Source organism: Zingiber officinale, chromosome 10B, assembly GCF_018446385.1.
Source record: "Zingiber officinale cultivar Zhangliang chromosome 10B, Zo_v1.1, whole genome shotgun sequence".
NCBI lineage: Eukaryota > Viridiplantae > Streptophyta > Magnoliopsida > Zingiberales > Zingiberaceae > Zingiber > Zingiber officinale.
In genome coordinates, this window is record NC_056005.1 from 84,729,740 (window position 1) to 84,750,941 (window position 21,202).

At 43.7% G+C, this 21,202-nt stretch overlaps 1 non-coding gene across 1 annotated transcript; it reads right to left on the reverse strand.

Annotated features, from left to right (window-relative positions):
- Nucleotides 1-8,961: 8,961 nt before the first annotated feature.
- LOC122030667 lies at nucleotides 8,962-9,067 on the reverse strand. The gene has a single exon (XR_006125531.1). It is a non-coding gene; the product is annotated as a small nucleolar RNA R71 (small nucleolar RNA).
- Between the last annotated feature and the right edge of the window lie 12,135 nt (nucleotides 9,068-21,202).

Below are 21,202 nucleotides of genomic sequence, written 5' to 3' on the forward strand. Positions count from 1 at the left end.
AAAGGATCGGGAAAATTTAAGAGAGATCGGTGTCCAGGTGTCGAAATGATCGGACGGCTGTCAGATCAGGATCGATTTCAGAAGCTGTGCGTCCAACGAGCGACCTCTGATCGGTCTCGGACCGATCAGAACCACCGATCGGGTAGACCGATCGAAAATGACGCAGCCTCCGCACAGATCGATCGGTCCCGGACCGATCGAGGAACTCCCGATCGGTCGTAGACCGTCGCAGGCTTCGGCGCATAAGCGAACTCGATCGGTCCTCGGACCGATCGATTACAAATGTAAGGGTGCGAGAGATATTGGATCGGTCGATCCACCTTCTCTTGATCGGGCTGTAGACCGATCAGTGTCTGATACTGAAGTTTCTCCAGTAATTTCAGTAACTGAAATTCGTAGAAGTGTTCGATAATTCGTAGAAGTTTCTCTAGTAAAACTTCCAAATTCAGTTTCTAGAGCCTGAAGAATCTATAAGCATAACTATTTCCTAAAGATTATGGTCTGAAGTTTTTTATAGTCCGAAAGTTTCAGACATTTAGAAAAACAGACAACTCAAGGCTTGAAAACTGAAATTTTCAACCTTGTTATGTTCAGTTTCAAGTTTGTCAAAATATAACCAAGTTGCTATCATTATTTCAAGGACTTGTCCTAGTTTCAATCAAAATCATGAAAAGTATCGATCAAAGGTATCAAACAGTCCATCAACCAAAGTTACATAATTTCTAGGTAAAGGTCCAACCAAGTTTCCTTGATTGGAATATATGAGTAAGATCTAGGAACCAAATACACATGAATTATGTAATGGTCTTCCCCATACTCAATTTATGTCTCTTTAACCTAATTATTCAAGGGATGCATGATACATTTTGAATAATTCGGCTGATCCTAGCATCTCACCCCATTTCTAGCAAACAAAAATAATTTGTTAAAACTTATAGTTTGTGTGAGATGTCCCCAAGTTGCCCAAGTTAATTTCCCAATTCCTCTTGTCGTTTTAATAGTCCTTATTGATCATGACGTGGTCCTAATGACCTATTGAGCCAAACACATTCCCAATTTTCTCCTCAAATGACTAAATTCATTTTCCGGAAGAGGTTTGGTGAAAATATCGGCTAGGTTTGACTTTGACTCAACATATGTGAGTGTAATGTCTCCCCTAGCTACGTGATCTCTAATGAAGTGATGACGCACTTCAATATGTTTGGTCCTTGAATGATGGACTGGATTTTTTGTTAGGTTTATTGTGCTGATGTTATCACACAACACTTGCACTCCCTTATATGAAAGCTCATAATCCTCTAGGGTGTAGATCATCCACAACAATTGTGATACACTCTCTCCCATGGCAATGTATTCAGCCTCGGTAGTGGAGAGAGCAACGCAATGTTGCTTCCGACTTGACCAACTAACCAATGATGAACCTAAAAACTGGCAACCCCCACTAGTGCTTTTCCGATCCAATTTACACTCAGCATAATCGGAGTCGGTATAACCTATCAAATCAAAAGACTCAGTACGAGGGTACCAGAGACCTACTCTAATTGTACCCTTAAGGTATCTCAGAATTCTCTTAACTGCAATTAGATGAGATTCCTTGGCACATACTTGATATCTAGCGCACATGCCCACAGCAAAAAGTATGTCCGGTCGATTAGCTGTGAGATATAGAAGACTACTGATCATGCTTCTATATTGCGTTAGATCAACTGGTTTTCCATTCTCATCATTGTCAAGGCGAGTGTTCGTCGCCATTGGAGTGGATACTTCCTTAGAGTCACTCATTTTGAATTTCTTGAGCATCTCTTGAGTGTATTTTGTTTGATGGACATAAATGCCATCTCGAGTTTGTTTGATTTCAAGTCCAAGGAAGAATGTCAATTCTCCCACCAGACTCATCTCAAACTCACTTTCCATGTGAGTGATAAATTCATTCAAATAGCCCTTGTTATTTAAGCCACAAATTATGTCATCGACATACACCTGGGCTACAAATATGTTTTCACCATCTCTACGCAGAAATAGTGTTGGATCTATTTGACCTCTTACAAAACCCTTTTCTAGTAAGTAAGTTGACAACCTTTTGTACCATGCTCGAGGTGCTTGTTTAAGCCCATAAAGAGCTTTCTTGAGCTTGTACACGTGGTTTGGAGCTTCGGTATTCACAAACCCCGGTGGTTGTTCAACATAGACCTCTTCTTTAATGAAACCATTTAAGAAAGCCGATTTAACGTCCATTTGATAGAGTTTGAAGCTTCTATGTGCAGCAAAAGCTAGCATTAAATGAATGGACTCTAATCGAGCCACGGGAGCATAAGTCTCATCATAATCGAGGCCTTCGACTTGACTATAGCCCTTGGCTACAAGTCTTGCCTTGTTTCTTACGACTTCTCCCTTTTGGTTTAACTTATTTTTGAAGACCCATTTGGTTCCAATAATGATGGTCTTCTTAGGTCTAGGAACTAAGTCTCACACTTGGCTCCTTTCAAATTGACCTAACTCATCTTGCATAGCTACGACCCAATCAGGATCGTGCAATGCCTCATCAACTAATTTTGGTTCGATTTCTGAGATCAAGGCGACCTCATTAGACTCATTTCTAAAGAATGATCTAGTCCTAACCCCTTGTTGAATGTCTCCCACAATCTGGTCTTGGGGATGACTAGAGGCTATCCTAGATTGCCTTGGTGTTGGCGGTGCCTCATGAGTGGTCTCACTAGACACAGGCAAGGGCTCAGTATCAGGCAAAGGATCAGACTGAGCCCTCTCTTGCCTTTGCTCATCATCATCGGAGTCAATTTCGACTCTTTCTATGTTTTGATCATTTAAACTTAGATTTCTAAGTTCAAATTGAATTTCTCCTACATCCCTTGATTGATCATTTGATTTAGGAATTTCTTCAAATGCTACATCCGATGACTCTTCAATCAATTAGTCCTATTGTTGTAGACTCGATAGGCTTTGCTGATGATAGAGTACCCGACTAGTATCCCTTCGTCAGCCTTAGCCATGAACTTTCCAAGATGATCCTTGATGTTCAAGATGAACACCTTACAACCAAACACCCTAAGATGTTTAATTGTAGGGGGTTTTCCAAACCAAAGTTCATGGGGGGTCTTCCCTAAAAACCTATGTATCAAGACTCGGTTTTGCACATAGCAAGCTGTATTTACAGCTTCACATTGAGCATGCTTCGTGCAGCCTCTTGCAAGACTCGGTTCTTTCTCTCCACAACCCCATTTTGTTATGGGGTCCTTGGAGTAGAGAACTCATGCCTATATCCTTTTTCTTGACAAAATTCTAAAAATCTATGGTTTTGAAATTCTCCACCATGATCACTTCTAATTGTTTTAATTGTTGTTGATTTTTCATTTTCAGTTCTTCTACAAAAAGAAACAAAAACATCTATGGTTTGATCCTTATTTTTCAAAAAGAAAGTCCATGTATATCTAGTAAAGTCATCAATGATCACTAAGCAGTATCTACTTCCATTCAATGAAATAACATTACTACAATCAAACAAATCCATATGCAATATATCTAAAACAGTAGATGTACTTACAGTGCTTTTACCTTTATGAGAGGCTTTTGTTTGCTTACCCTTTTGACATGCATCACATAATTTTGTCTTTTGGTACTTGATGCTTGGTAAGTCTCGCACTAATCCTTTGTTGGCCAGCTTTCGAATATTCTTCATGTTTACGTGGGCCAACCTCCTATGCCACAGCCATGATTCTTCTTCTTTTGACATGAAACACTTAGCAGGGGCATTAGTAGCACTTTTAAAAGATACTTGATAAATGTTATCTATCCTTGTGCCTACTAGTACCGTGTCAAGTGTGTCAATGTGTTTGACCAGACATTGACTTGGATGAAACTCAATTGTGTAACCCGTATCACACAATTGGCTGACACTTAGGAGATTAAAGGTCATCCCCTTGACTAGAAGGACATTTTTGATTTAGAGACATTCGGATATATGAATATCTCCAACTCCTATAACCTTAAGGCTACCATTATTACCAAAGGACACATTACCTCTATTTTTATTTTAAAGGGTAGTAAAGAGTGACTTGTCCCCGGTCATATGCTTGGAGCATCCACTATCAACAAACCAAGTTGATAGATGCTCCCCCTTGACAAATGCCTACAAGACACGAAAGATAGATGTTTTAGGTACCCAAATCTTGGGACCTAATGCATCTACAATGAAAGACCTAGGAACCCATGCCTTGGTCACACCCTTTCTAGTCTCTTGAAACCTAGAAGCATGTGATCTATGAAATTGAGTTCTAGACATTAGGGAAATGAAACTAGACTCCTTAGGTTGATATCCTAACCCAGCCTTGTTGTAGACCACCCTTTGGGCATTTAGAATCATATCTAAGGTCTTAGAGCTAGTTGAGAATTTCTCAAGCATTTTCTTGAGTTTCTCAACTTCACTCTTTAAGGCTTTGTTTTCATCCTCAAGAAGCTCTTGATGAAGGTCATCAACCTCATCTTCCCTAAGAGTCTTCAAGTGTTCTACTTCATCTTTTAATGATTTGATTTCAGTTTTTGATTTCTTAAGCAAAGTAGATAAATGTGCAATAGTTTTATAGCATTTTTCTAAGTGAGGAGAAGTTACCTCTTCATCATCCGAAGATGATGAAGCCGCGGCTGATGTATCACTTCCGGAATCCGATTCCTCCCTTGCCATGAGAGCTAATTGACGAGTGCTTTTCTCCTTCCTCTCTTCCTCCAATGAGCTTGAGGAGGATTCATCCCAAGTAGCTTTGAGAGCTTTCTTCTTCTTGGCCCTTTCCTTCTTCTTCTTGAGTTTTGGACACTCGCTCCGATAGTGTCCTTTCTTGCTACACTCATAACATGTAACATTAGTCTTATCAACATTTTGATCAATAGACTTACCTTTCCCTTTGTATCTCCGGCTCCTTCTCATGATTCTCCTTACGAAGTTGGTCATCTCGCTTGATGATGATCCACCTTCATCATCGGACTCGGAGGAGGATGAGGATGTAGGAATCTCTTTCTCCTTCTTCTTTTCTTTCTTCCTTCTTCCATCCTTGCTCTTTTCTCCTGCAACTAAGGCAATACCTTTCTCTTTTTGACCCTTGTTAGCAAGTTCATGAAGTTCCATTTCACAAAAGAATTCATCTAATTTAACAATTGAAAGGTCCTTGGAAACCTTGTAGGCATCTACCATAGATGACCACAAGGCATTCCTCGGAAAGGCTTTAAGAGCGTACCTTACTAGATCGCGATTCTCTACGCGTTCATCTACGGAATGAAGACCATTGATGATCTCTTTGAACCTTCCGTGTAGTTCACTTACCGTTTCGTTCTCCTTCATGGTGAGATTTTGTAGTTGGTTTATGAACAAGTCTCTCTTGGCGATCCGAGAGTCTCGGGTTCCTTCTTGGAGCTCGATGAGCTTGTTCCACAAATATTTTGCGCTCACAAATGGACCTACCTTGACAAGTTGATCTTTGGCTATCCCACATTGTAGAGTGACCACCGCCTTGGCATCGGCTTGTCCTTTGCGAGTTTGCTCGGCGGACCACCTTGACGACTCTAGTTCCTTACCTTCTTCGTCCTTCGGAGGTGTGAACCCTTCCTTGACCGAGAACCACATGGAGATGTTGGTCTTGAGATAATACTCCATACGGCTCTTCCAATATTGGAAGTCCGCTCCGTCGAAGTAGGGTGGACGATTGGTGCTAAAACCTTCATTCATAGCCATCTTCTTGCTCTTTAGGGTGTTAATCCGGATGAAGAGCGCCTTGCTCTGATACCACTTGTTAGGACCTTCGGATGGCTAGAGAGGGGGGGGGGGGTGTGAATAGCCTCCTCTAATACTCAATCAATTTCCTCACAAAAATTTGTTAGCACAGCGGAAATAAGCAAAAGGAAAACTGATGCAAAGAAAAGAAACAACCCACCATTAACACACAAAGATGTACGAGGTTCGGGGATAACTTGCCCTTACTCCTCGGCGTGCCCGTAAGGTGGACGATCCGTTGATCTTTCGGTAGATCACACCCCGGACAGATTCTGGCTAAGTGTTTCTCCTTCTCGGTGGAGTAACCTCTACACAAAGTCTCAGAAAAGATTTGAAATGAAGCACAAGACTTACAGAGTTTAGTGGCTAAGAGAAATGAACAATGAACTTACAGCCACGATGAGAGCAAAGCGCAAAGACAGAAGGAGTTCCTCAGCCAAGAGCTCAACAACACAACACTCTTGCTTGATCGATAGAGAGTTTTCCTGAGAAAAAAAATGCTTACTCGAACCTCTCTTCTTCCTTCTTCTTATTCCTCTGCTTTCTCACTGTCTTCAGTCAGAGCCGAATCACTATCACCTGTATCGAATCACTGCGACCAACTCAGGCGTCGCCAATCACTCTTCCTTCTCATCTGGTTCTCTGAACTCACACCAATACCATCCATGGTCTTCACTGGTGTCTCTGAGCTCGAACCAATAAGCAAGAGTCAAGCTGTTGCCAACTGATCACAGCCAGTGAACGTTGACGCTCAATTGCACCATTTGCAGCGAAACACAGCAGAAAGAGCACTTGGTCTTATTCTTCTGATGAAGCTTAATTTGAAATTAAGCATTGGCACGACACCTGCAACCTGTAACTCAAAAAGCTTACAGCAGATGGTTAGATCAGATGAATCAGAAATCGCGAGAAAGCAAAGAAGACAAGCGACATCGTTGTGGATCGGTGAGCAGGCCGATCCATAGCCTCTGGACCGATCGGGACACATCCCGATCGGTTTGATGATGTCGATCGTGCGTGGACCGATCGGCCTATAAGTGGATCGGTCCACGCATCCCCTATGTTCTGAATCCCATCGCTCCTTATTGATCGGTCACGTCCGTCATGAACAGAATGCCCTGGGATCGATCACGAGATCGATCGGGATAATTAGCCTCGCGAATAGAGAGCTCCCAAATCGATCCTTGGATGGATCGGTCAACAGACCGATCCAATGCCTCTGTTGGTTTTAGAGTTTCCCAGCCCTAAACCCTAACGTCTTCCTGGTCCAGAGAATGAGCTACCGAGCCCTCTCTGACCTAGTTCGGAGAACGAGCTGCCGAGCCCTCTCTGACCTAGTCTGGAGAACGAGCTGCCGAGCCCTCTCCGACTTCGTCCGGTCCAGAGAACGAGCTACCGAGCTCTCTCTGACCTAGTCCGGAGAACGAGCTGCCGAGCCATCTCCGACTTCGTTCGGTCCAGAGAAGGAGCTACCGTGCCCTCTCTGACCTAGTCCGGAGAACGAGCTGCCGAGCCCTCTCTGACTTTGTCCGGTCCAGAGAACGAGCTACCGAGCCCTCTCTGACCTAGTCCGGAAAACGAGCTACCGAGCCCTCTCTGACTTCATGTGCCAAGTATCCATACTTGGACTTTTCCTCTCCACATGATCAACCTTGATCATTAATCAGTCTGAGTTTAATTAATATTTGATACAAACTTAAATCAGTGTCAACATCAAAACAACAGCCAGGTAAGACTGTATTAACACTTATTCCTCAGCTTGGGGCAGTTGTCCTTGACGTGCCCTTCTTCATTGCAGTGGTAGCAGCGGATCGTCCTCTTTTTTCTACCCTGCAGATGGTTAGTATTTTTAGATTTACAAAGTTTCTCGAAACGTCTTACCATCATAACCATTTTTTCGTCATCGAGAGAAGACTCTGACTCAGGTTCGTTTTTCGATGCTTTGAGGGCGACGTTGTGATTGGGCTTCTTCGTACCTGCACATCTTGATTCATGCATTTCAAATGTGGAAAATAATTCTTCTAATGTAATTTTTTTTGAGTCTTTCGAAATATAAAAGGCATCTACTAGTGACGCCCATTTTGCATTTCTAAGAAAAAAATTTAGTACATACCTTAGCGAAACTTGATTACTTACCGTCTCTCTGAGATTCGAAAGTTCGGTGATGATTTCCTTAATCTTCGAGTGCAGATGCGCAACTATTTCATCTTCTCCAAGTTGCAGGCTGGTAAGCTGGTTGCAAAGTAGATCCCGTCTTGCAAGCTTGACTTCGGACGTTCCTTCGTGTAGCTCAAGGAACTTCTCCCAAAGTTCCTTTGCGGAGTCGTAGTTGCCGATTCGGTTGACTTCTCGTGGCAAAAGAACGCTTAGCAGATGGTACTCTGCTTTGTCGTTTGCCATATAGTCGGCCTGCTCCTGTTTTATCCGGTTGTATTTCTCCTTACCTTCCAGTGTTGTAAAACCGAATTCCATAATTAGCATTAAATCAAAATTGGTTTTAAAAAATAGCTGCATTCACTTTCTCCAGTTGCGAATTCCCCTTCGAACTTTGGCGGGTATATGCTCGGTCCGATCATCGTCTTTGCTTCGATTGGTGGTTAGTCCTCCTGAAGCGCCCTGGCTCTGATACCACTTGTTGGATCGCGGCGACCGGCTAGAAGGGGGGGTTGAATAGCCTGCAAACAAAAAAAACCTTTCTCGGACTTTGATATGCGTAAATATTATGACCGTTTATGCATGTTTTAACGCACATTCACTTGCTTTTTATGTATACATTCCTTGCATGATTACCTCTTTTATCGTATATTCATCATATATACTCTTTTGTTTGGATATCTGCTCTTTGTTTGGTTTTGTGTTGACAGAGACAACTTTTGGAGCGAATAATTTTGAAGCTAACAATTTTGAAATCAATCCTGTAGTAATTCACATGGTTCAGCAGAATCAATTCGGAGGAGGACCGCACGATGATCCAAACCACCACTTAGAGCTTTTCTATGAGATCTGTGGTACCATGAAAGTCAACGGAGTCCCCCCAGAATTAATAAGGTTATTGCTCTTCGGATTCTCCCTAAAAGACAGAGTCAAGCAGTGACTAAATTCCCTTCCAGCAAATAACATTACATCCTGGGAGGAGTGTGAGCAGAAATTCCTGGACAAATTCTATCCACCAAGCAAAACTACTCATATGAGGAATTTGATTGCAAGTTTCAAACAGATAGACTCAGAATCATTATTTGAAGCCTGGGACAGGTTCAAAAGTATGCTGAGACAGTGCCCCCATCATGGCCTTGAGAAATGGTTGGTTCTACACACCTTCTACAATGGAATCAACTATCACACGAAGGTATTCCTCGATTCTGCAGCAGGAGGAGCACTGATGAACAAGAGTCTTGATGAAGCTGAAGAGATTATAGAGAATGTGGCACAGAATCACCATCAGTGGGCATCAGAAAGATCTGGTGGTTCTTTCTCAGGAAATCCAATAAAAGTGTCAGGGAAATTCGACGTAGATGTAGTCACTCTCATGTCTGCAAAGCTAGATGCTCTGACCAAGAAGTTTGAGGCCATGGGGAACAACAACAGCATGGCCAATGCAATAGTTTGTGTTTGCGAAACTTGCGGAAGTACGGATCATGCTCAAGATACTTGCCCCCTAGGGCCAATACAAGTACAGATAAACCAACTTGAGCAGTGTGATGCGATAGTCAGCTACAACCAAAGGTAAACTAATCCGTACTCCAATACATACAATCCAGGTTGGAGGAATCACCCAAACTTCTCATACTAGAACAATCAGGACTAAGGGCCAACAAAATAAAGCTATCAACTTGGACGACAGAGCTACTCACCTGGGCAGCAGGGCTACTTATCTGGACAACAGACTTTTCAACAACAACCTTCACAACTGTCCAGAATTGAAAAGATGTTTGAAGAAGCTCTCTTAGAGCAAAAAGAGACGAAGAATGAGATCATGTTGTTAACCCAAAGAATGAAAAATTCTGAGAAACATCAATGTTAGGATCGTCGTACTCGGCTAGAGAGGGGGGGTGTGAATAGCCGCCCCAAATTCTTCGCGTTTCTTCCTACGATTAGGGTTAGCGCAGCGGAAATGAAACCGTAGAAACGAAAAGGAAGAAGACAAACCTCAAACTTGATGGATGTAACGAGGTTCGGAGGTGATACTCCTACTCCTCGGCGTGTCCGTAAGGTGGACGAGCTCTATCAATCCGTCGGTGGATGAGTCCCCGGAGAACCGACTAATAAATACTCCTTGTGGGTGGAGAAACCTCGCCACAATAGCTTGCAATAGCAATATGGAAATACAAAGAAGAGCAAGAACAAAATACACAATGAATGTACAAATACTCGCTTGCCTTCTCGTCGACTGAAGTCCCGGATGAAGCACCAACTTCACGGACGAATGCCAACAAGCAACTCACAGAAGAAGCTCATCAGTTCAGGAAAGCTCACACGAGCTTCGGAACACAGCAATCGGTTCAGAGGAGGAAGAAGAAGCAAGAAGTAGTCCCCCTTAGAAGCCCTCGGCCTCTTTTATACCCGCATCCACCGAAGAAGAAGCGAAGACGGCAGAAGATGGAAGACCGCTGTGAGCCAACGGATAGTTCGGACCGATCAGCTCAACCGATCGGTCCACCTATCCTGATCGGTCTTGGGGACCGATCAGAGCCTGGACCGATCGGCTATGTCTCGATCGGTCGAAGACCTGATCGACGCCCGGGACCGATCGAGCTTCCTCGATCGGTCCGAGGACCATCAGCATGCATGTCCTTCCTTTTTCTCTCCGAACTTCTTGCCTTGATCGTTGTTTCTGATCGATGTGCATACCGATCGATAACACTCAAGAGGGCTCTTGTTTGGTTCTTGATCGGCCACCGATCCGATCTCAATGTATCCTGGATCGATCCGATCGATCCGGAGCTTGGTTTTGCCCAAACCAAGTCCCAAGCCTTCCAAACCAACATCCGGTCAACCTTGACCTGTTGGTACATCATGCTTAGCATCGGTCACTCCCTTGAACTGCTAAGACTCCCCACCAAGTGCGGTCAATCCCTTTGACCCACTTGGACTTTCTCTTCGTGTCAAGTATCAGGTCCTTCCTTGACCTACTTGACCTTCTCAACACCGGATGTCCGATCACCCTTGATCCATCTGGATTTTCCTGCCGACTTCACTCACCGGGACTTTCACCTAGCTTTACTCACTAGGATTTTCACCGCTTCACTCACGTGATTTCCAATCGCCGGCTTCACTCACCAAGATTTTTCCAATTGCCCGGCTTCACTCACGTGACTTTCCCACCCGGCTTCACTCACGGGACTTTCACCTAGCTTTACTCACCGAGTTTTCACGACTTCACTCACTAGGTTTCCAATCCGGCCCCACCACTCACGGGACTTTCCAATGGCTTCACTCACGGGACTTTCCCACCGCCTCGGCTTCACTCACCAGGACTTTCCCCCGCCTTGGCTTCACTCACTGGACTTTCCCACTCCCGGCTTCACTCACGGGACTTATCCGGCTTCACTCACGGGACTTTCCATATCGGTCCGAGCGAGCTCTGAGGCCCTCTCGACCACGCTGGGAGAGCACTACGAGCCCTCTCCGACTTCCATCCGGTCCAGAGAACGAGCTCCCGAGCCCTCTCTGACCACAGTCCGGAGAACGAGCTACCGAGCCCTCTCCGTCTTTCACTTCCGGTCCAGAGAACGAGCTACCGAGCCCTCTCTGACCTAGTCCGGAGAACGAGTTACCGAGCCCTCTCCGACTTCCACTTGCCAAGTTCCCATACTCGGACTTCTCCGTGCCAAGTCTCCATACTTGGATTTTCTCCCGTGCCAAGCTCCCTGCTTGGACTTTTCCCGTGCAAAGTCAACTCACCTCGGGTCAACCAGGTCAACCTTGACCTAAGGTTGCACCAACAATCTCCCATCAAAATACAACTCTTCTGTTCTCGTCAAACATTGTCAAACATAACTCGTCAAACATCAAAACACAACTCGAGTCAAGTCAACTCGAGTCTGATCAACCAGGTCAACCTTGACCTAAGGTTGCACCAACAATCTCCCCCTTTTTGATGTTTGACAAAACTCATAATCAAACTTAGGTTTTCTAATGTTCTTCCTTGAACATTCTCCCCAAACCTACACTCTCCCCCTTTTTGACACACATCAAAAAGAGTGAATCAAGGTCAAGATTTTCTTTCTAATGAAGGTCTCATACCTTTCATTGAAACCCTTAATTTCCCCCTTGATACTAAGGTCAACAATTAACTTAGTGATAATCCCATATCACTCAAGTCTTTAGGAGTAAAAAAAAACTCCCCCTAAGAGTCAACTCCCCTTGACTAATAGGTAAAATTCCCCCTAAAGGTCAACTCCCCCTTGACCATTGTACCAACAATGTCTTGGAGAGTTTTAAACCTTCAAAATACCAACTCCCGAGCTGAAATTTCCGACAACCAGTCGAATTTCAGCAATTTGGCACGCCCTGATCGGTCACCAGACCGATCAGGCTCCCTCTGGATCGGTCACTCCTGATCGGTCCACGACCTCTGATTTCTGATTTCTGAATTTTTCTTTTCCCGAAATTCAGAAACCTCTAGAAAATCACAGAAAATTTCAAAAATTGTAAAATTTTGAGGATACATTCCTCATAACATGTACTATCATGGAAAATTAGTTTTCTATGAAAATAGCTTCCATTTTTCAATCTTGATACAAAGTTCACAAGTCTTTGAAATAGCTCAAAGTTAACTCATCTTTGTATCACCTTGTTCAATGATGAATGCTATCACTAGAAAAGCTTCATCAAGGTTTTTCAAATCAATTTTAAAATGATTTTAAACCCTTTAATTTGGGACCACAATCTTAGGGCTAAATGTACATGACTTGTTCACAAGCTTTCCCTATGATCCCCAATTAGAATTAGGCTCATCTAGGTACAAGAACTATGCACCTTGATCCTAACTCACAATCCTAATATCTCACACACATCTAAGGTGTATCAAACACATCCAAGTCAATTTTGATGTGAGATATGGGTTTAGGTTAGCTTAAGCTAAGTTCTCATGCATTTTCTAAACAACAATTTGATTTCCGTATCAAATTATGTTTTTGTCCTTAAATCAAATTAATTGATTATGAATGCAAAAGATGATGACATGGCATATAATGATATCATAAGTAAAAACATGTGCCAATGTCATGATGTCATGGCATAAAGTGTGAAACTTAACTAGAGCATGACATATAAATAACTTAAGCATTATCATGACATTTCAAATGATGATAAATTAAGTATGATGTCATGACATGGCATATGACAAACAATATATGGAAAATAACATGTAAAGGTATAGAAAATACCTAACTCTAGCCTTAGTTGCCATTTTTGATAATTTTGATCATTTTGCCATAGGTTCTATATTCCTAAGTATAATAGACCTAGAAACTTATACCAAAGATTTTTAGATCACTATGTGCCAATTAGATTGACTCTAGAAAACTCCTCAAATTTGATTGGCACATTCTAATCACCTTAGGAATAATTCTTAATTTCATTTTCAAGGCTTGATTATACCTTGAAAAATCCTAAAGTGCCACCTTTTGCCATGATTAGGTTAACTACCTATTCAAGTAAGGTTGGCACACCCTAACTAATCTAGCGTGATGACATCACGCTCCTAGGAACCCAATACCTATTGGAGCTTATTGGGTTCACTAAGTATTCACTAGGGATGACTTCCCTAGCAACCCTTCTAATGACCCTCCTAGGCTTTGAAGCCTTGGTCATTTGGGACTCATCAAGATCAACTCTAGGGGTGACTCCCCTTGTGACCTTGGTGATGGTCTTCCTTGCCCTAGATTTTGTTCCATAATCTAATGGAACATTGTGATAAGTGGGCTTGATCACTTGGGACTTAGGTTTGTGACCCAAACCTTTCTTGTCCTTGGACATTGGTTTTTGACCCTTAAACCCTAGAGATGACTTCTCCAAGTTCTTAAGAGCCTTTTCCAAAGTATCAAGTCTTGACCTCAAGACTTGATTCTCCTTCTCTAATACCTCAATTTTTAATTTTTCATTTTTCTTTGAGGTATTCCTAGGCATGTGTCTAGTTGTTTTGGGGTTTCTAACTAGATTTTCCTTAACCTTAGATGAATTAATCCTAGGGTTGTCTTTCCTAGTGTTATCCTTATCTAGGCTCACATGTTTGGCACCTAAGCATGTGTATCGATTTCTAATGTTATCATGCTTACCATTATTAACAATAGCAATAAGGCTACTAGCATGTGTCTTATTATTATTGCAATAATGTGCCTTAGAGATTACCTTAGGGTTTGCCTTAGCTCCCCCTATCGATGTGCTCATCTTCTTGTCCTTGTGAGGTTGCCTCCCCCTCGGACATTGGCTCCGATAATGTCCCCTTCGCTTGCATTGGAAGCACACCACGTGCTCCTTGCTCTTGCGTATCGGGACTCCGGCTTCCTTGATCTTTGGTGCCGGTGGAGTCTTCCTAACCCTCTTTGGACATTTACTCTTGTAATGTCCAAGTTCCCTACACTCAAAGCATAATATATGCAATTTACTAGAACTTAAATTGCTTGAGTTACCTAGGGTTGAGGTGGGATGTAAGCTCTCTCTTTCATCCCTTCCGGAGGTAGAAGCTTCTTCTCCTTGCTCCGAACTTGAAGAGGAACTCTCCTCCTCTTCTTCTTTAGATGTTGAGTAGCCCTCAACTTCTAAATCCATCCCTCCATGATGTGAACTCCTTGGCTCACTTGACTCCTATTCATGTCTTGAAGTGGAGTTCCCCTCATGGAACTTAGCCAAGTTGTTCCACAACTCCTTGGTATTGTTGTATCCACCTATCTTACATAGAATGTCATTAGGTAATGAGAATTCAAATACTTTCATTACCTCATCGTTGATTGTGGAATGGTGTATTTGTTCCCTTGTCCACTTCTTCTTCTCGAGTGGTTTTCCTTCCTTATCTATTGGAGGCTTGAAACCTAATTGAACACAACTCCAATTTTCAAGGTTAGTCATAAGAAAATACCTCATTCTTACCTTCCAATACGCGAAGTCGTCGTTGTCATAGAAAGGTGGAATGGTGATGTCTTCTCCGAGTTGATCCATCTCTAGCTTGTGCTCCCTCGGGTGTTAATCCGGCGAAGAGCGACCTCGCTCTGATACCACTTGTTAGGATCGTCGTACTCGGCTAGAGAGGGGGGTGTGAATAGCCGCCCCAAATTCTTCGCGTTTCTTCCTACGATTAGGGTTAGCGCAGCGGAAACCGTAGAAACGAAAAGGAAGAAGACAAACCTCAAACTTGATGGATGTAACGAGGTTCGGAGGTGATACTCCTACTCCTCGGCGTGTCCATAAGGTGGACGAGCCCTATCAATCCGTCGGTGGATGAGTCCCCGGAGAACCGGCTAATAATACTCCTTGTGGGTGGAGAAACCTCGCCACAATAGCTTGCAACAGCAATATGGAAATACAAAGAAGAGCAAGAACAAAATACACAATGAATGTACAAATACTCGCTTGCCTTCTCGTCGACTGAAGTCCCGGATGAAGCACCAACTTCACGGACGAATGCCAACAAGCAACTCAGTCGAAGAAGCTCACACGAAGCTTCGGAGCTCAGCAAAGCTCAAGAGCACAGAACATCATCAAGCGGAGACTCGAGAGGAGGAAGAAGAAGCAAAGGAGTCCCTTAGAAGCCCTCGGCCTCTTTTATACCGCATCCTGCGAAGAAGAAGCCGTAAGGCAAAGGGAGGCGAGCCGTGTGAGCCAAGCGGATAGGTTCAGACCGATCGAGCTCAACCGATCGGTCCCACTATCTGATCGGTCTTGGGACGATCGGCTAAGCTGGACCGATCATGCTATGTCTGATCGGTCCGGGCTCTGATCGGTCACGGGGACCGATCAGAGCTTCCTCGATCGGTCGGGGCCGATCAGGCATGTCCTTCCTTTTTCTCCCGAACTTCTTGCCTTCGATCGTTGTTTCACGATCGGTGCGGACCGATCATATAACACCAATAGTAGGCTCTTGTTTGGTTCTTGATCGGTCACCGACCGATCCGGATACCCAATGTATCACCGGATCGATCCATCGATCGATCAGAGCTTGGATTTTGCCCAAACCAAGTCCAAGCCTTCAAACCAACATCCGGTCAACCTTGACTGTTGGTACATCATCTTAGCATCCGGTCACTCCCTTGACCTGCTAGACTCCCACCAAGTGTCGGTCAACCCTTTGACCCACTTGGACTTTCTCTTCGTGTCAAGTATCCGGTCACCCTTGACCTACTTGACCTTCTCAACACCAGATGTCCGATCACCTTGATCCATCTGGATTTTCCTGCCTGACTTCACTCACCGTGAGTTTCACCTAGCTTTACTCACTAGGATTTTCACCGGCTTCACTCACCAGATTATCACATGGCTTCACTCACGGGACTTTCACCTAGCTTCTTCACTCACGGGACATTCCCTTGCCTGGCTTAACTCACTAGGACTTTCACCTAGCTTTACTCACGGGATTTTCACTGGCTTCACTCACCAGATTTCCAATCTGGCTTCACTCACCAGACTTTCCAACCGCCTGCTTCACTCACGGGACTTTCCCACCGCACCGGCTTCCTCACGGGACTTTCCCACCGCCGGCTTCACTCACGAGATTTTCCCACGGCTTCACTCACGGGACTTATCCGTCCCGGCTTCACTCACGGGACTTTCCACATCCGGTCCGGAAGAGCTCTGAGCCCTCTCTGACCACAGTTCGGGGAACGAGCTACCGAGCTCTCTCCAACTTCCATCCGGTCCAGAGAACGAGCTCCCGAGCCCTCTCTGACCACAGTCCGGAGAACGAGCTACCGAGCCCTCTCCGTCTTTCACTTCCGGTCCAGAGAACGAGCTACCGAGCCCTCTCTGACCTAGTCCGGAGAACGAGCTACCAAGCCCTCTCCGACTTCCACTTGCCAAGTTCCCATACTCGGACTTCTCCGTGCCAAGTTTCCATACTTGGACTTTCTCCCGTGCCAAGCTCCCTGCTTGGACTTTTTCCGTGCAAAGTCAACTCACCTCGGGTCAACCAGGTCAACCTTGACCTAAGGTTGCACCAACAATCTCCCATCAAAATACAACTCTTCTGTTCTCGTCAAACATTGTCAAACATAACTCGTCAAACATCAAAACACAACTCGAGTCAAGTCAACTCGAGTCTGATCAACCAGGTCAACCTTGACCTAAGGTTGCACCAATAATCAAAAGATGTAAGACAGCTAGATAGCCCAATCCATCTCAAGAGCACAGGGAACATTTCCAGGGAAGCCAGATATAAACTCAGTGGAACACTGCAACCGCATTGAGCTAAGGAGCGGACGAACTTTGGGAGACTCCCAAATCATTACCCAGAAAGGGACCTAACTCAGAGGAAGAGCCCTCTCCCCCTAATGCCCAATCAGACCCAGAATAGGGATGGAGAGGAGATTACTAAGAAAGTGGAAGAAACACTTCAAGTACCCCCACAGAGTCAGATGATCCCTTTCCCTTAGAAATTGATAACCTCCCAGAAGGATGAAGAGTTCAACCGATTCCTGAAGAAGATCAAGGAGAATTGCGTAGAAGTACCACTGATAAATGCACTGCACCAAATGTTGAAGTTCGCAAAGTTCTTGAAGGGCATTTTATCTAACAGGAGGTAGAAGGGCGACTTTGAGACCGTAGTATTAACAGAGAATTGAAGCGCTCTAATTATAGCAAATACTCTACCAAAACTTCAAGATCCAGGAAGTTTTTCCATACCGTGCAAAATTGGTTCTGAACTCATACAGAGAGCTTTCTGCGACTTGGGGGCCAGCGTTAGCCTACTTTCATACTCTTTATGTAAGAAGCTAGGACTCCAGAACATTAAACTGACTACTATGGCACTGTAATTAGCTGACCATTCATGTAGATAACCAATGGAAATAGTGGAAGACGTGCCAGTAGAAGTGGGTGGATGTATTGTTCCCACAGATTTCATTATCTTGGATATGGAGGAAGATCCCAAGATACCGATCATCCTTGGAAGACCATTCCTTGCCATAGTTGGAGCCATCATTGATGTAAAAAGTCACAGGTTATCCTTGGAGATCGGCGAAGAAAAGATCGAATTTGATTTATCTGATTCCTCCATCTGCGACCCCTCTACTCAGGGAAACTCTAGCAAGATCAACTTACACCAAATCGAGGAGTGCAGTTTCCATGAGAGTTCCCCTCCAGCGAGCAATAAGAAATACATTTGTCTTGCATGAGCGAAACTAAAGGCGTAGACTGGAGCATTAATCCTAGGAGGAGAGCCATGCTTCCACAGGTTTAGTCCACATTAACTAAAACGGAGTCGAGCTAAAGACCTAAAACAAACACTTCTTGGGAGGCAACCCAAGGGTTTTTCATTCTAGTTCGTTGTTCTAGTTTTGGTGAGTTTAGTCGAGTATTTTTTATTATTTCTTTACTTTTGGGTATTCGTTTTTAGGATGTGTAGAGCCTCCACGAGCTGGCTGTGAGCATTTCATGGGCGTGGAGGCGTCAGAGGAACCGAAAGAGAGAAAAGCGAGTCACCGTGAGCCTAAAGGAGTCAGCTATGTGATCCCACACGAACGTGCGAAGACAACAGAAGGATGAAGGCCACGGGCCGTGCAACCTTGCACGACCATGTGGCCTATGCAGAGAGAAGAAGGACACAGGCCGTGCCACTCGGAACGACTGTGTGAGACTGCCAGAGAAGGAGAAGACTCAGGTCGTGCCAATTGGCACGACCGTGAGACTTGTGCAGAGAAGAGGGAGGAATGGGCTGTGCCAATTAGCACGGCTGTGCGACCTTGGCCGAGGGGAGAAAAGAGGAGGCCATGCCAATCGGCACGACCGTGCAGAATCCAACCTAACCCGGCCGTGTCTATAAGACACGGTCGTGCCCCTACCCGTGTGCGTCGCTTACTTCCCCAAAAACACTAATTTCCACCTCATCCCCTCCCAAAAAGCTTTCTCCTCCCCACTACACCTCATCACACCCTAATTCCCACCTCTAGAGCTCACTTTTGCTTAGATCTACATTTAGATCTAACACTTCTTCAAGCCATACATCCGAAAAGAGAGAAGAAACTTCCCTATTTTTCTTTCCTTCTCCTCCTCTTCCATTCTCATGACCCATCTCCACAAGAAATTCCTTAAAATACTATGTCACAGATCTTGAAGAGACTTCATCGAGGAAGTGGTGGATCTGGCGAAGGAGATGAACCGTGAGGCGACAAAGGTAAAGGGAAGGCATCTTCTTCAAAAGGCAATGGAAAAAGGATGGCATGCGACCAATGTAACGAAAATGAGTTCAATATTATTTTTAGAAATCATGAACAAAAAACCAGATACGATATCCTTGTCGCTAGAAAAATTACCTGCACTAAATATATAGATCCCATTACTATGGACATGCTAGGAATTAGGGATGATGTAGATTGGATGATTAGTTCTTTAGATTGGAATGATATTATGTACGTTCATGCTCCGACTCACCCCCGCCTAGTCCTTGAATTTTTGAGCTCAATTGATATTAAATTGTCTTCTGATGATGACTACGTAGGGGTTATAACTTTTAGGATGATGAATAAAGAAGTTCGGTGGACTTTTAGTGATTTCAATAATTATTTTGGTTTACCCATCGGTGCTGCCCGAGGATTTGATGATGAAATAAGATGGAATGAATTTTGGACATCAATAACTGGATCAAAAGACCCTTATGAACCCTCTAGAGCCAAGACATCCCGCATGCAAAATCTGACCTTTAGATACCTTCACCGAGTGATGAGCAAAACAATCTTTGGTCGAGAAGAGAGTGATGGGGTGGTTAGAAAGATAGAACTCTATTCTCTTTGGGCGATGTTGAATAAAGTTGATTTTGATTTCGGATTTCATTTTTTGCAAACTTTGTTGAGGGAAGCTAAGGCATCTTCGGGGATGATAGTGTTTGGTAGATTGATCGCCCAAGTAGCATTCAATCTGGGTTGTGTGCTTGATGGATTAGAGGTAATTCATGGTAATGACAATATCGATATCAATTCTTGTCTTGCTATAAAGATGATTTGTCGGGATGAGAATGAGTTTGCTTTCCCTATGACCAATGATTTTCCATTACCCCTTCCTTGCCCCGAGCACACTTCAGTTCGTGACCCCACGAATTGGGTGATTATTGATTTACACCCTGAGACTGTACCCTCTATTATAGAAGAAACCAAGTACCACCAAGAGCCCTCGTCATCTGGATTCCCGCAGCCTTCCGGACATCCGAAACCTCCTAGGCACTCTTTTGCATATGACACGAGATCCTCTAGGTTTGATTTTTCTGACTTCCATGCCTCTTTAGACTCCCTTCATGAGAAGCAAAATACCCAACAACGATTGTTAGAGGGCCACTTCAAGTTATCTGACGACCAGTTTAGGGAGGTACATGATTATTTTCAGTTCACTAGGGACTTCTATAGTCAGGTGACAGGGTTTATTCAGGACTATGATGTTGACCAGGAAAGAATGAGAAATTTTATGGATGATATGGATATCACTAGACAACAAGTAGATGCCCTTTATCAATATCATCAACACCTTGGCCATCTTCCTGATATGCCTAGATTTCCCCCTGACACACATCGGGGACCCCCTTATCCCTCACCCCCGCCACCGTATTAATTTTATCGGGACAATGAAAAGTCTAAGTCTGGGGGGGGGGGTGTTGTGTCTGTCTGCACAACCTGAGTCGGAGTCGAGTTTTCTTTACTTTTTGTATTTTATTTTGTTTTGCATATTTTATTAGTCCATTTTGTTCATTTGCATTTTACTAGTTTCATATTCTCATTTGCACTTTGCTTTGTTTATTCGCATTTTATGAGATTCATATTTCTAGTTTTGAGGCATATTTGAGAACATCAAAACCTTCTACTTTTTCTGCTACTTGTCTGATAGTAAAATGACTAGCATTTTCTTAGTTTATGTGTGTCAAGATAGTGTTAGTATGTTTGGTGTATCTCCTTTCTCTATCTCTAGTAGCATGAAATAAGCTAAGTATTGTACGGAGTTTGTATAAGTTTTGGCCTAACCTTAAGGATCTTATTTACACTACACTTAAGTACTTGAGCTTGAATAATATAAACACTTTTGGAATAGTTATGATTCATCCAAATTGTTTAGTGCTTTTGTTCCCATGGTGATTTCTTATTTACATTTTGGTTACTGGATGACCTCGGATCATGGAAGCTCATTTGGAAAAATCTAAATCCCAACATATGCATCCCGCATGTGTGATTAGTGCTACACTATAACACCCAAAAAAAAGAATAAGAGATAAAAAGTAGTTGTCGTGAGTGGAAA